The following is a 13,304-nucleotide window of genomic DNA, read 5'->3' as shown; positions in this document are numbered from 1 at the left end:
GAGGTGGATGATTAGGCAACAAAATGGTAAGATTCAAGTTGCTAGTGTATCATTCCTAAAATGTTCAATAAAGAGTTCAGGCAGGAAGCTTATGTTGTATGCCCATAAATCTTTACTGTCAATCATTAAGTCAATACATAGTTATTAAATGAATGCTACATGCCAGGTTCTGTGGTAAGCACCTGGGAGATATATAAATATATATATATATATATATATATATATACACACAAAACATACATATATATATGTATATATATATATATATATATATACACATATATATATATACACACACATATAGTATATATATATACATACACACATATATATACATATATACATATATACATATATACACACACACACACATATATACATATATATACATACACACACACACACACACACACACACACACATATATATATATATATACACAAATAAAAACAAAGACAGGTCTTTCTTCCAAGGTGTTTACAATGTTATAGGAAGAGACAACATAAAAAAGAAAGCTGAAAGGCAAAGGTTAGTGGGATGGGAGGTATTCTGCAGGAGGCACAATGGAGTTTCCAAACAAGTTCAAAAGCTGGTGGGAAATGGGTAGAAAAACTGTACTGAGCCTCTTTAAATAGAAGCCCTGGAGCCTATGGCCCTACCCTCCAGTCAAAAGCCCCAATCAGAAGGACAGAGAATATTGATGAGATGTGAGTACCAGGCAGATTCAATATTGTAGCATAATGCTATTTCCCAGTGATGAGTTTCCTGCATTAGTAAGGCATAATCAATAATTCCAAAAAAGTAAAAAAAAAGTTTGTAGTTGTTGAGTTGTTTCAGTTATTCCTGACTCTTTGTAATTTCATTTGGGGTTTCCTTGGGAAAGTGGTTCATCATTTCCTTCTCCAACACACTTTTACAGATGAGGAACTGAGGTAAAAGGGATAAGTGATTTGCCCAGGGTCACATAGCTAGTATGTATCTGAGTCTAGATTTGAATGCAAGATAAGCCTTCCTGATTCTAAGGCCAGTGCTCTATCCGTTTCATCACTTAGCTACCCCAAAGCAGGTTAGTTGAAGTGAAATGGGGGAGGAAAAATGACTGTGTTTCTGCCCTCTTCCTAATCCTTGAAGTCTATACAGCTTTATCTATATTGTAGAAACTGTTTTAGTTAATCTAAAGTGCTGAAAAGAAGTGAGTTCAAATTCATTTCTACATCACTAGGAATGAAAAGATACATTTGCCGTCTGTAAATCTAGCTTAATATCTCTATGCAGATGAATCCCAGAACTATGTTTCTAGCCAAAGTCTCTCCCATGAGGCTCACTACCAGCTGCCTATTGGGCATTTCGAACTGGATCTTCCAGATACATATTAACCTCAATGCAGCCAAAAAAGAATTCATTATTTTTCCTCCAAAATCTACCCCTTTTACAAATTTCTTTATCTCATTTGAAATACACATTATGACTACCATGCCCTCAATTTTGTAATCTATGTATTATCCATCTTTCTCTTACCCCACATTTCCAATCAGCCACAGAATCTTATCATTTGTATCTTCCACAATATCTCTTGCATCTGATCCCTTCTTTCTCTTCACAGCCACCCCTTTAATTAATGGCTTCAGTCTTCATCTTCTCTGGTATAGGTTATTGCAATGGCCTCCTAATTGGCCTCCCTACCTGATATCTCTCTCATTTCAGGCTACTGTCATGATATTATTCCTTAAGGACAGCTCTGAATACATCATTCCCCTACTTCATAATCTCCAGAGTTTCTTTATTGTCTCTAGGATAAAATATGAATTCTTTTATCCTTTAAAGACCTTCACATATTGTCCCCAACCCATCTTTCAGCATCATAGTGCATTATTCCTCACTTTTGCTTTCTGTCATCTAGCCAGATTGGTTTTCCCTTTGTTCTTTATAAATGGTAATCAGTCTCATATCTTCACGCCTTTACACCAACCTTTTCCTCCTTGCACTACATTCCATCCCCAAAACACACCTGTAATGTACCCATTTCTTACTCTATCTCTTGGAATCCTTGGTTTCCTTCAAGACTCAGATTAAGCACCATTTTCTCCATGTAATCTTTTTTTCCCCTTCCTATCTCTGCCCTCCCTTCCTTAATACCTTATATTTTTTATATTCATTTCCTCTATATTTGTTCTGCTTATGTACTTGTCTCCTCCATTAGAATGTAAGCTCTTTGAGAATAGGTACTATTTCAATTTTTAAAAATTTTATCTCAAGTGTTTAGCATGGTACTTCACATATATTAGGTGCTTAATAAATGCTTGTTGGTTGATTGAACATGTGTACTACATATGCTAAAATGAAGTGAGTTAACTTTTGTTTTTTTTTCCATTTTAAGCAAACTATAATTCAATCTTCCAACAAAATTTTTCAACGCAGATGCCTTATTGCAGTGTGGTGGTGGCCATTGTTTACCAAAGGCTATGCCATGGGCAAAGCAAGCTCTGGTGATGAGTTAAATGCCATAGATTTAGAGTGAAAAGCAACCTTAAGTGCGTCTAGTCTAACTTTCTCATTTAGCAAATGAGGAAACTGAGGTCTCGAGAGGCAATAACTTACCTGAGGTTATATAATAATTAAATAGCAGTGCTAAGAAATCTAAATCAGGTCCTCTGACTTCATATCCAGGACTCTTTCCACTGTGCCATGCTGCCTCCCATGCCACACTGTTTATCTGTATCCCTGAGACAAGCCTGTCTCAGTTTGCAGACAATTATCACCAGGTTAGTGGAGGGCTAATTAATTTTGAAGCCATAACAACTTTCCAAAGATGATACGTTAAGTCATAGAAGGTCTGAGACTGGCACTGGTGTAGGAAGTATCCATATCAATGAAATCATGCATACTTGAAATATTGACATATTAAGGTATGCAGTCAATACCAGCTGGGTGCATTCTGACTAGTACTGGACTTGAAAGTCATAAACAATGTGCTAATTATGTTCTCTTCCAAGTAGAAAACCCAGGGATTTAAAAATTTATCTACACATGAAATTGCTAAGAACATTTTGCAGAGCCTGAATGGATTTGAACTGCTACCCACTTTGGGGTAGTAAGTTAAGGAAAATGTAAAAGCCAGAATTTCCCTTGGTTCTTCCTACCAGTTGTGTCATTTTGATACAGCTGTCCACTGCCATCAAAAAACTTTAGTAAGCCTTGTATGAATCTTCTGGATTTTTCACTCTTAGGAATTCTGTGGCATCTTCCAAAGGCATTAAAAATGAGGTTTGATTGAACTGGGCTTTATTTTGTAATGTAAGGAAGTTTCTGTTGCATGGTTAAAAAGAATTACTATATTGTAGAAACTGTTTTAGTTAATCTAAAGTGCTGAAAAGAAGTAAGTTCAAATTCATTTCTACATCACAAGGAATGAAAAGATATATATAAGAATAATCCTAAGAAGTTGTTTAATATACATGTAGTTTCAATGCATGTGGAAGCTTTGGAAGCTAATTAAGATAAATTGGGAAAAGAACCAAAGGGAAAATAGAATTCTATATGTATGTGAATTTGAAGCAGCAGGAGATTTGCTGTGAGGAGCATAAAGAAGTGCATAATGAATTCATCTAGAAGATATTATGTCCCAATTGGAAAGGCTGGTAGTATTACAGCAAACATTTCTGAAATATAAATTTGAATGCCTTCCAGAAGAAAAATACAAAAATTTGATATGCATTACTAGGGCAAAAGAGGAAATTTACATTCACATGCTCCTTGTACATAGGAAAATAACATGGAATTGGGGAAAATACTTCCATTGGCTTAAACTAGCACCACACAGAATAGAATGTAGATTAATCAACCCTTAGCTATTCTCAAGTACGCTAGAGCCCTTTAAGACTGTTCCAGAACTTTGATCTACATCTAATCTCAACCTCCAGCCACACTTCCATATGGCTCTTCATTCTGAGTTAGACAAAAATCAATCATCACAGGACTGGATAATGTTAGTTATTATTTCTGCAAATATAGAATCATAGAAACAGAGCTGGAAAGGACCTTATCAAGTATGATCTCATTATTATATAGAGGTAAACTGAAGCCCATAAAAGTTAGAGGATTTGCTTGAGGTCACATAGATAGAGGTAGGATTTCAACTTAGGCCGTCTGTGTAGAAATTAGCCAACAAATGTTTATTCTCTTATTATGATATGATATTATGTTATGTTAATTATGTTACATTATAATATATGTATTGTATTATAATACTATAATATTATATTATTTAGTATTATAAGTGCCAGGGATGAGAAAAATAAGGAGAAAACCAAACAATTTTTAAAAATTCTAAAATTTCTGAAAAAACAAACACCACCTAGTCCCTGATCTGTTCTAAAGATGCATATATTATTAATAAGAAAGAGCATGTAACTATCTAGGTGCATACTGGAGATATAAAGAGTAGATTGAAGATAATCTGCTTGGGAAAGAGGCAGAGTGTTGTTAGACAGCAAAGGCATCTTGTAGAAGGTACTGAGTGTGAAAAGAACCCAGAGAAACCAAGACGCTCATTTTAGGAGACAGAGCATTTCAGATATGGAGGATATCCAGAGCCAAGGCATAGAGATAGGAGAGGAAGTACCAAATTCAAGGAACATGGCAACTGAATGTAGCTGAATTATATAGTGGGTGGAAGAAATCCGGTCATCATTCCTTTGTACCATAAACCCAAGCCTCAGACCACCCAAAGGTTGTAGAATGTTGGAGTTTTCATGTGTAAGACACCTTCTGAGTGTCACTCACTCCCCTGGCCATCATCTTGAGATATCAAAGACTAAGAATTTGAGCAGATCTTGAAAGGCCTCTAGTCCAACCACCTCACTTAATAAATGAAGAAACCGAGGCTCACACAGATGGCAGAACCAGAATTTGAAGTCATTTTCTTCTGTTACAGAGCCAGAAATCTTTCCTGTGTACTGATCTTGGTTGAAATATGGTTTTAGTTCAGAATCCCATCCCTTCTTCTTAAGTACTTTCCCCAGTTATTTATTGACTCAGATACCTGGCTCATACAGCCTGTCTCAGCCACTTGGATGCCCACAGTCCAAGCATCCTAAGTTTTGAAGTGACAAGCTGTAGAAACTGAAATCATTTCCCTTAAACTGACACTGCTGTCATCATAGGATCTTGGGGAATGCAACTACTGATTAATCGTTTCTTCTCCTATTCTATATTTGGTAACCTCACTCCTCTTGCTTTGCTTCACCCTGATTCTGAGTGTCTACAGAGATTTAAAATGTTCCTCTTGCTAGCTCTCCCCTATTTCTCATTCTTCTCAAACTCTGTGGTGTCCTTCAATATAATCTTGCTGGAAAGCAATTTAGTGGATATTAAGATTAGATCATCCTCTAAAATGAGAGGTAACAGTGACATAATGGATAGAGTGATGGATTAGGAGTGAGAAAGAATGAGATCTGAATCATGCCTCACAATTTTAATAGGTGTGTGAACCTATACAAGTTAAATATCCTCCTGTGCTTTGGTTTCCTTGCCTATAAAAAGGAATAGTAATAACACCTATCTCAAAAGATTGCTATGAGAGCAAATGAAATGCTATATATGTAAAGCATTTTTCAAACCTTAAAATACTATAGAAAACATAATTATTTTCTTAAACTGTATTGTATATCATAATAAGCTCACAAAGCATGAATAACTTGAATATTAAAGGTCATACCATAAAAATAGTAGAGAGCCAAGTCAGATTACTTTCACAGATATGATCAGGAGAAGAATTCATAAACCAAGCAAGATATAGAGGCCAGCATAAAAATAAAATAATTTTAATTAAATGAAATTGAAATATTTTGCACAAACAAAATTAATACAGCCTGGAAAAGAAGACAATAGTTGATTGGATAGAGAAAATCTTTGGATCAGTTATTTCTGTTGAAGGTTTCATGCCCAAGATATATAGGGAACTAACATACACATATAACAATAAGGAGTGAAGCCAAGATGGCGGAGAGAAGCCAGGAAGTTGCCTGAGTATTCCCCAGTTTCCCTCAAAAACAACATTAAATCAAGTCTGTAAATGAAATCTGGAGTGACAGAAACCACAATAAGACAGTGGCACAATCTTCCAGCTTCAAATAACTTAGAAGGAGTTCAGGAAAGATCTGTCCTTTGAGTAAAAGGGGAGCACAGCACAATGCATATGGTATCCATGCAAGCCAGTGGAAGGCTCTTAGCCATAGCACAGATCAGCAAGCAAAGCCCATCAGCCTGGCTCAGCAGGCCAGCTGTGAGGCCACCAGCCCCATTACAAAAGGAAAATTGTGAGACCTGAAAACCAGGCACAACAGGCACCACTAGGCTGGGCCACCCTCAGCACAGTGGGCAAGCCATCAACACTTGAGGCCCTGGCATGGAAAGCCAGTGACCAGGACCCTAGCTCTCAGCACAAGAAGCTTGGGACAGTGCCTCTTGTGCCCAGGACTAGACCTCAACTTTAAAAGTCATGAAGTGGGCTGAAAAATGAACAGGAAACATAGACCTGACCATAGAAAGATACTATGGTAACAGGGAAGATCAAAACACTAACTCAGAAGACGACATTGTCAAAATGCCTATATGTGAATCCTCAAAGGGTAATATGAATTGTTCTTGTGGCCAGAAATCCTCTTGGGAGAGCTCAAAAAGGATTTTAAAAATCAAGTAAGAGAGGTAGAAGAAAAATTGGGAGAAGTCAGAATTATGAAGAAGAATTATGAAAAAAAAGAGTCAACAACTTGGAAAAGGAAGAACAAAAAATCACTGAAGAAAACAACTCCTTAAAAAATAGAATTAGCCAAAGGAAAAACAAAACACTGAAGAAATCATCTCCTTTAAAAGCAGAATTGGCCAAATGGAAAAGTAGGTACAAAAACTCACTAAAGAAAATAATTCTTTAAAAATTAGAATTGGGCAAGTGGAAGATAATGAGTATGTGAGACATCAAAAGTCAATTAAATAAAATCAAAAGAATTTAAACAAATAGAACTATATGTAAAATAGCTTATTGGAAAATAACTCATCTGAGAAATAGATCTAGGAGAGATAATTTAAGAATTATTGGACTACCTGAAGGCCATGATAAAAAAAAAAAGAGCCTGAATAGCATCTTTCAAGAAATTATCAAGACAAACTACCGTGATATCCTATAACCAGAAGGTAAAATAGTCTTTGAAAGAATCCACTCATCACCTCTTGAAAGAGGTCCCAAAATGAGAACTCTAGGGAATATTGTAGCCAAATTCAAGAATTATCAGGTCAAGGAGAAAATACTGTAAGCAGCCAGAAAGAAACAATTCAAATATCAAGGAGCCACAGTCAGGATTACACAGGACTTAGCAGCTTCCATTAAAGGATCAGTGGTCTTGGAATATGATATTCCAGAAGGCAAAGGAGCTTGGAATGCAACCAAGAATCAATTACCCAGCAAAATTGAGTGTAATTTTTCAGGAGAAAAAAAAATTCAATAAAATAGAGGACTTTCAAACTTTCCTGATGAAAACACCAGAGCTGAACAGAAAATTCAATCTTCAAATACAAGACTCAAGAGAAGCAAATAAAGGTAAGCAGGAAAGGAAAAAAAAAACGTATTATTCAATAAAATTAAACTGTTTATATCCCTATTTGGGAAGATGTAACTCTTAAGAACTGTATCTCTATTGGGGCAGTTAGAAGGAGTCTATATAGATGGAGGGTGGGGGTATAAGTTGACTTTGATGTGATGATATAAAAAATATTAAGGGTTAAAAAAAAGATTGTACTGGGAGAAGAAGGAAGGAGGAGGTAGAATAAGGTAAACTATAATACGTGAAGAGACTCAAAAGACCTATTACAGTAGAATGAAAGAAGGTAGAAATGAATCACAAGATGACAATGTTGAATAGAATGAGCATTGTTTGAATGTTACTCTCATCAGTTTTGGATAAAAGAGGGAATAACATACACATTCAGTCGGATATAAAAGTTTATCTTACCCTATAGGGAAGTAGGAGGGAAAGGGAAAGAAAAGGGAAGGGTGGGAGTGGGCAGAAGTAGGAGGGGAAAGGGGAAATATATAACAATAAGATACACTCCCCTGTAGAGGTCATCAAAAGATACGAATGATTTTCAAAAAAAGAAAAAGCAATTAACAATGTATAAGATCGTATGCAATCAGTAATAATAAAATAACTGTAGGATAAAAAAGCACAAAATTTTACTCTACACCCAGAAAATTAGCAGGAATTAAAAAAAAGAAAAAGATGGATATACTTAGTGTTGGAAGGGTTGGGGGAAGAGAGACATACTGATACAATTTCAGGAACCGTGTGTGGTACAATCAACCTTTAAAACAAATTGGAATTTGTTGTAAGTTAATAATACTTGCTTTTCTAGTTTATCTGAAACCTTTTACATTTAATTGGAAACATACAGGTCTGCAGATCTATAATTCTTCATTGTAGGTGACCTCAACTATGAATGTCAGGGATAATGTCATTTAAGCTGTGGTAGTAGACTTCATGCCTTGTGCTGGGACCCTGATGCCTGTCTTTTAAAGGATACTAAAATCCTGGACAAGATGATAGAATTAGAAGCCTCAGCTTTTCTATGCATGCCTTCAAGATTATTCTAGATTGACTTTGCCTTGAAATGAAGATAGTTGGTTAGGGGAGCTACGTTCCACAAGCCCTTGCTGAAATTGCTGAGAAGTATTTATGTAGTTAGAGATGGCAGGTTAAGACATTCATAATACCCAGGAGAGATATGATTAATTCTACAACAAGGAGAGAAATTTTGCAAAGAAATAAATCTCCCTATAAATTTTCTTTTGTTATTATTACCTTAATTTCTTAGGAAAGGTTTCAACACTGTCCTGTTATTTTTCACTGACATAAAGACTTCACAAATACATGGAAGGTGGAAACTGCTTTTACCAATGAAACTTGGCACCTTTTCTGCAACTTTAGATTCTAAGAAGCTTAGTAGAGGTTATTGATGTTCAGTCATTTTTCAGTCGTGTCTGCCTTTTCATGACCCTATTTGGGGTTTTCTTGGCAAAGATAACGGAGTGGTTTGCCATTGCCCTCTCCTGCTTATTTTACTCTCAGAAAACCAAGGCCAACAAGACTAAATGACTTGCTCAGGGACACAGAGCTAATAAATGTCTGAGACTAGATTTGAACTCAGGAAGATGAGTCTTTCTTACTCCAGGCACAGCACTCTATCCAGTATACCAATTATGAGAGGTTAGATATTTTTCCAAGATTACACAGAGCCAGTATGTGTCAGAGGCAGGACATAAACTCAGATTTTCCTGTCTTCAGGGCCAACTCTTAATTCTGTGTTCCATACTACTTTGTAAACTTAATAACTATAACTTAGATTTATATAACTTTTGAATTATAAACCATTTACTTAAAATAAACCTAGCAAGGTAAAGAGGTAAAGGATACCTTAATACCATAGAAGAAACTCAAGACACATAATAGCTAGCATTTATATAGGACTTTAAGGTTTGCAAAATGCTTTACAAATATCATGTAATTTTATTGTCACAATAGTCCAATAAGTAGTTTCTATTATTACTCCCATTTTTCAGATCAGGAAAATGAAGTAGAAAAAGGTTAAGTGACTTACCTAAGGGAAGATTTCAACTCAGTCCTTTTTGATTTCAAGTCCTTGTCCATTTTTTTTTGCTAATGACTTTAATATATATGCTTTTTAAAATGACAATTTTAATGTTCAAAACTTCATTCTGGATTGAGTTTTTTTAAAAAACTTATATGAAAAGGTTAAACTGATGTCCCTGGACTCCTGCAGCCAGAATTGACTCACTTCTCCCATGACATGCTTCTCTTGTGCCAGATGCTGGTTCTCCTCAGTCTCCAGGCTGGTGATGGCAGTGGCAGTGACAGTGATGGTGACTGTAGGTATGATATGTATCTTAACTCAAATGGGTAATGAGAAGGATTCTTGGAAAATGAAACTTTAGATGAAATTCTTCAGGAAAAGAAACTAAGGAAGGAACAAGAAAAGAAGGCAGAGGTAAAACACATTAAAAACTCTGATGATTGGGATTCCAATTGAGATCACATTGCAGAGGGGGAGCTGAGCGACCACAGCATGGAGATAAAATCCGGAACTCATCTTGCAGGACAGAAGATTCTATGGAAGATAGATGTGAAGAAGATGACTTTTGGTCATCACAACAACCCAGCAAATGTCACTCAAGAAAAAAAATTGTCACAGGAAAGATGAGAAAATAAAAGGGAAAAATCATTATCATAGTTGTTCAGGGGAGAAAGGGAAGCATGCCAGGTTTAAAGAGGAGAGGGAACATAAGCATCAGAAAATGTATTGGGGGCAGCTAGGTGGCACAGCGGACAGAGCACCGCCCCTGAAGTCAGGAGGACCTGAGTTCAAATTTGGCCTCAGACCAAACACTTGACACTTACTCAGCTGTGTGACCCTGGTCAAGTCACTTAACCCCAGTTGCCTAAAAACAAACAAAAAAAATGTATTGGGAGGAGTAGGATAAAGCTTGCAGGGAATGGGAAAAGAAGAAAGGGATGAAATGGTTCAACAACATTCCAGGATTGAGAGAGTTCATCTTGAACAGCCGGAGCAAAAGAAAGAAAGCAGAAGATGTGGGAGCAGCAGAACGAGCCAAGGGAAAAGAAGGAGCCGGAGAGATGGGTAGAGGAGGTGTAAAGAGCTACAGAGCTTGAGGCCAGAAGAGAAGTGTCTGTACAGAATAGTGCAAGAAGACTATGGAGACAAAGTAAAAATCAATCACAGAGCCTAAGCTGTTTACGCCACCATCAAGAGAGATTTGAGCAAGGGGATGGAAGGAAACCAGTCAAAGAAGGCAAATTGGAAGAGAGGGATCACCTTTCTGATTTAGGAGATATCAGTGACAGTGAAAAGAACATCAGCTCAACTGAGTCCTCATCAGCAGAGTCAGGATCTGGCTCCAAGGAAGAAAAGAGAGCAACAGTGAGGAATTAGAAGAGGAGTAGGAGTCAGGTAGCATTTTTGAGGAATTATATGAGCCATCTGCTGAAGAAATGAGTAAAGAAGAAGAGCAAGAAAATGGAAATCATATCTTAGTTGTTGCAGAATCAAGGTTTGACTGAGATTGGGGAGGGAGTGGAGAATATAAAGAAGTGGAGAGTAGACACCAGCAGTCCAGCACCACAGGAAAGGAGTTTACTCTTCCAACTCTCCAGCCTTATCTCCCATGGAGTTGAAGCAGAAACTCCCCAAATTCCTCCTTGATCTCCAGGGTTGTCAGAGCATAGAAGAATTCCAGTATCTAAATAGGATCTAATTAAGCACAGAGCAAATGACAAAAAGACTAACAAGATTGTGTTTCAGAAATGGTTGAAGATGGAAAAAGAGAAAGAAGGTTTGTCAATTATCTCTTTCAGGAAAATCAATACCATCCTGAAAACTCAGCACCTAAACACCACCACTGGCCAGGAGATTGTGGTGAGAAGCAACATGGACAAGATCTACGTCATGATGAACTTCATGGAGCATGATCTCAAGAGCCTTATGGAGACAATGAGGCAGCCCTTCTTGCCAGAAGAAGTGAAGATACTGATGATCCAGCTCCTGCATGGGGTAAAGCATCTTCATGACAACTGGATCCTTCACCTAGACCTGAATACTTCCAACCTGCTCCTCAGTCACACAGGCATTTTAAAAGCTGCTGATGTTAGGCTGGCCAGAGAACATGGCTCACCATTAAAAGCTTACACACTGTTGGGGTGACCTTGTGGTACAGGGCCCCAGAGCTGTTACTAGAAGCAAAGGAATATTCCACTGAAACAGATATGTGGTCAGTACACTGCATATTTGGAGAGCTGTTAACTCAAGAGCCCCTGTTTCCAGGTAAATCAGATCAATAAAGTTTTTAAGGACCTGGGAACTCCAAGTGAGAATATCTGGCCTGGTTACAATGACCTTCCAGCAGCGAAGAAAATTACTTCTACAAAATATCCCTATAATAGCTTGCAAAAAAGATTTGATGCTTTCCTTTCTGACTCGGGCTTTGACTTGTTGAGCAAGTTCTTGACTTACTACCCCCAGGGGAGAATGGTGCAGTAGACAGCCAGAAGCATGATTACTTCCAAGAAACTCCCTTCCCATCAAGCCTTCCATGTTTCCTTTGTGGCCATCCACGAGTGAGCAGCAGAAAGTTAAGTATGGCACCAGCTCCCTCCCTCCAGAAGGAGGACTTGTTTACAGCCATCCAGAGGATGATGACTTCAAGGTCATCTGACTTCTATCCCACCACCACCAATCAATGAGTGTCTGCAACAGGTATGGACTTCAGCCTCAAGTTTTAAATGCCATACCAGGTCACAGAGCAAAGCAAACCCTGACTGAGCTGCAGCTCCACCAAGGCTGTAAGCATGTGTGGATGTGGGAGTGTGGAGGGGCTGGATGGCATGCCTCTCCCTTGCTTGCCCACCCACCATGGAAATACATGCAGCTGAGGAAAACCAAGGGCATGGGATGTCCAGAAGAACTGGGAGCTTCAGTGTGGAACTTGTGTGTTTTGTTCTAATTGATTTTTCCCCCTACATTTTGTCTTACTTGGACTTGGAAATTTGTAGAATCTAAAATCCAGCTTTCCTTATCAAGCTGACCCCCACCTGCCCTGTGGGGCCTCCAGGCATGGCTCTGTCCTTTAGTGGGGCAGATTTGGCCATTTGGAGAGCTGATGACAATTAACGGGAGCCATTGGTGTGGACACTGGCCGTGGAGATCTTTGCTCTTCACTGTCACCCACAAATAGCTCACTCCCCCTCAGCAGTGACCAAGCCATGCTGCAGTAAAAGTCAGGAGTCCTTGAGCTACCCTGTACCCATTTTGATGATGCCTTTGATTTGACACCAAAGCTGGTGGTTTTTTAATTGTATAAAAAATCATGGTAGAATCTTGAGTTGTATTCCACATCATGATAGAGGTTTGGATTGTATCTGTCTACTGTTTCACCTAGCTGCTTTAAGAATTAAAGTCATTTGGTGGCAGCTAGGTGGTGCAGTGGATAGAGCACTGGCCCTGAAGTCAGAAGGACCTGAGTTCAAATCTGTATTCAGACCAAACCCTTGACACTAGCTGTGTGACCCTGGGCAAGTCACTTAACCCCAATTGCCTTAAAAAATAGATAAAATGATTTGCCTAGGGTCACAAATTTATGAATCCAAATTAGAGTTCAAATTCATGTTCTTTGATTCTAAATCTAGCATTTTCTTAATTGGATCATGCTGCCAGTATTTAAG

The 13,304-nt window shown here is 37.9% G+C and overlaps 1 protein-coding gene and 1 pseudogene across 5 annotated transcripts in view; both read left to right on the top strand.

Annotated features, from left to right (window-relative positions):
• GRM5 (glutamate metabotropic receptor 5) overlaps nt 1-13,304 on the top strand; it is a 667,058-nt gene that overhangs the window by 88,154 nt on the left and 565,600 nt on the right. The window lies entirely within an intron of this gene.
• Nucleotides 9,965-12,365, top strand: LOC110213451 (cyclin-dependent kinase 11B-like; annotated as a pseudogene).

Source organism: Phascolarctos cinereus, unplaced genomic scaffold (genome assembly GCF_003287225.1).
Source record: "Phascolarctos cinereus isolate Bilbo 61053 unplaced genomic scaffold, phaCin_HiC Scaffold_726;HRSCAF=1367, whole genome shotgun sequence".
Lineage (NCBI taxonomy): Eukaryota > Metazoa > Chordata > Mammalia > Diprotodontia > Phascolarctidae > Phascolarctos > Phascolarctos cinereus.
This window is presented reverse-complemented; position numbering and strand designations above follow the sequence as displayed.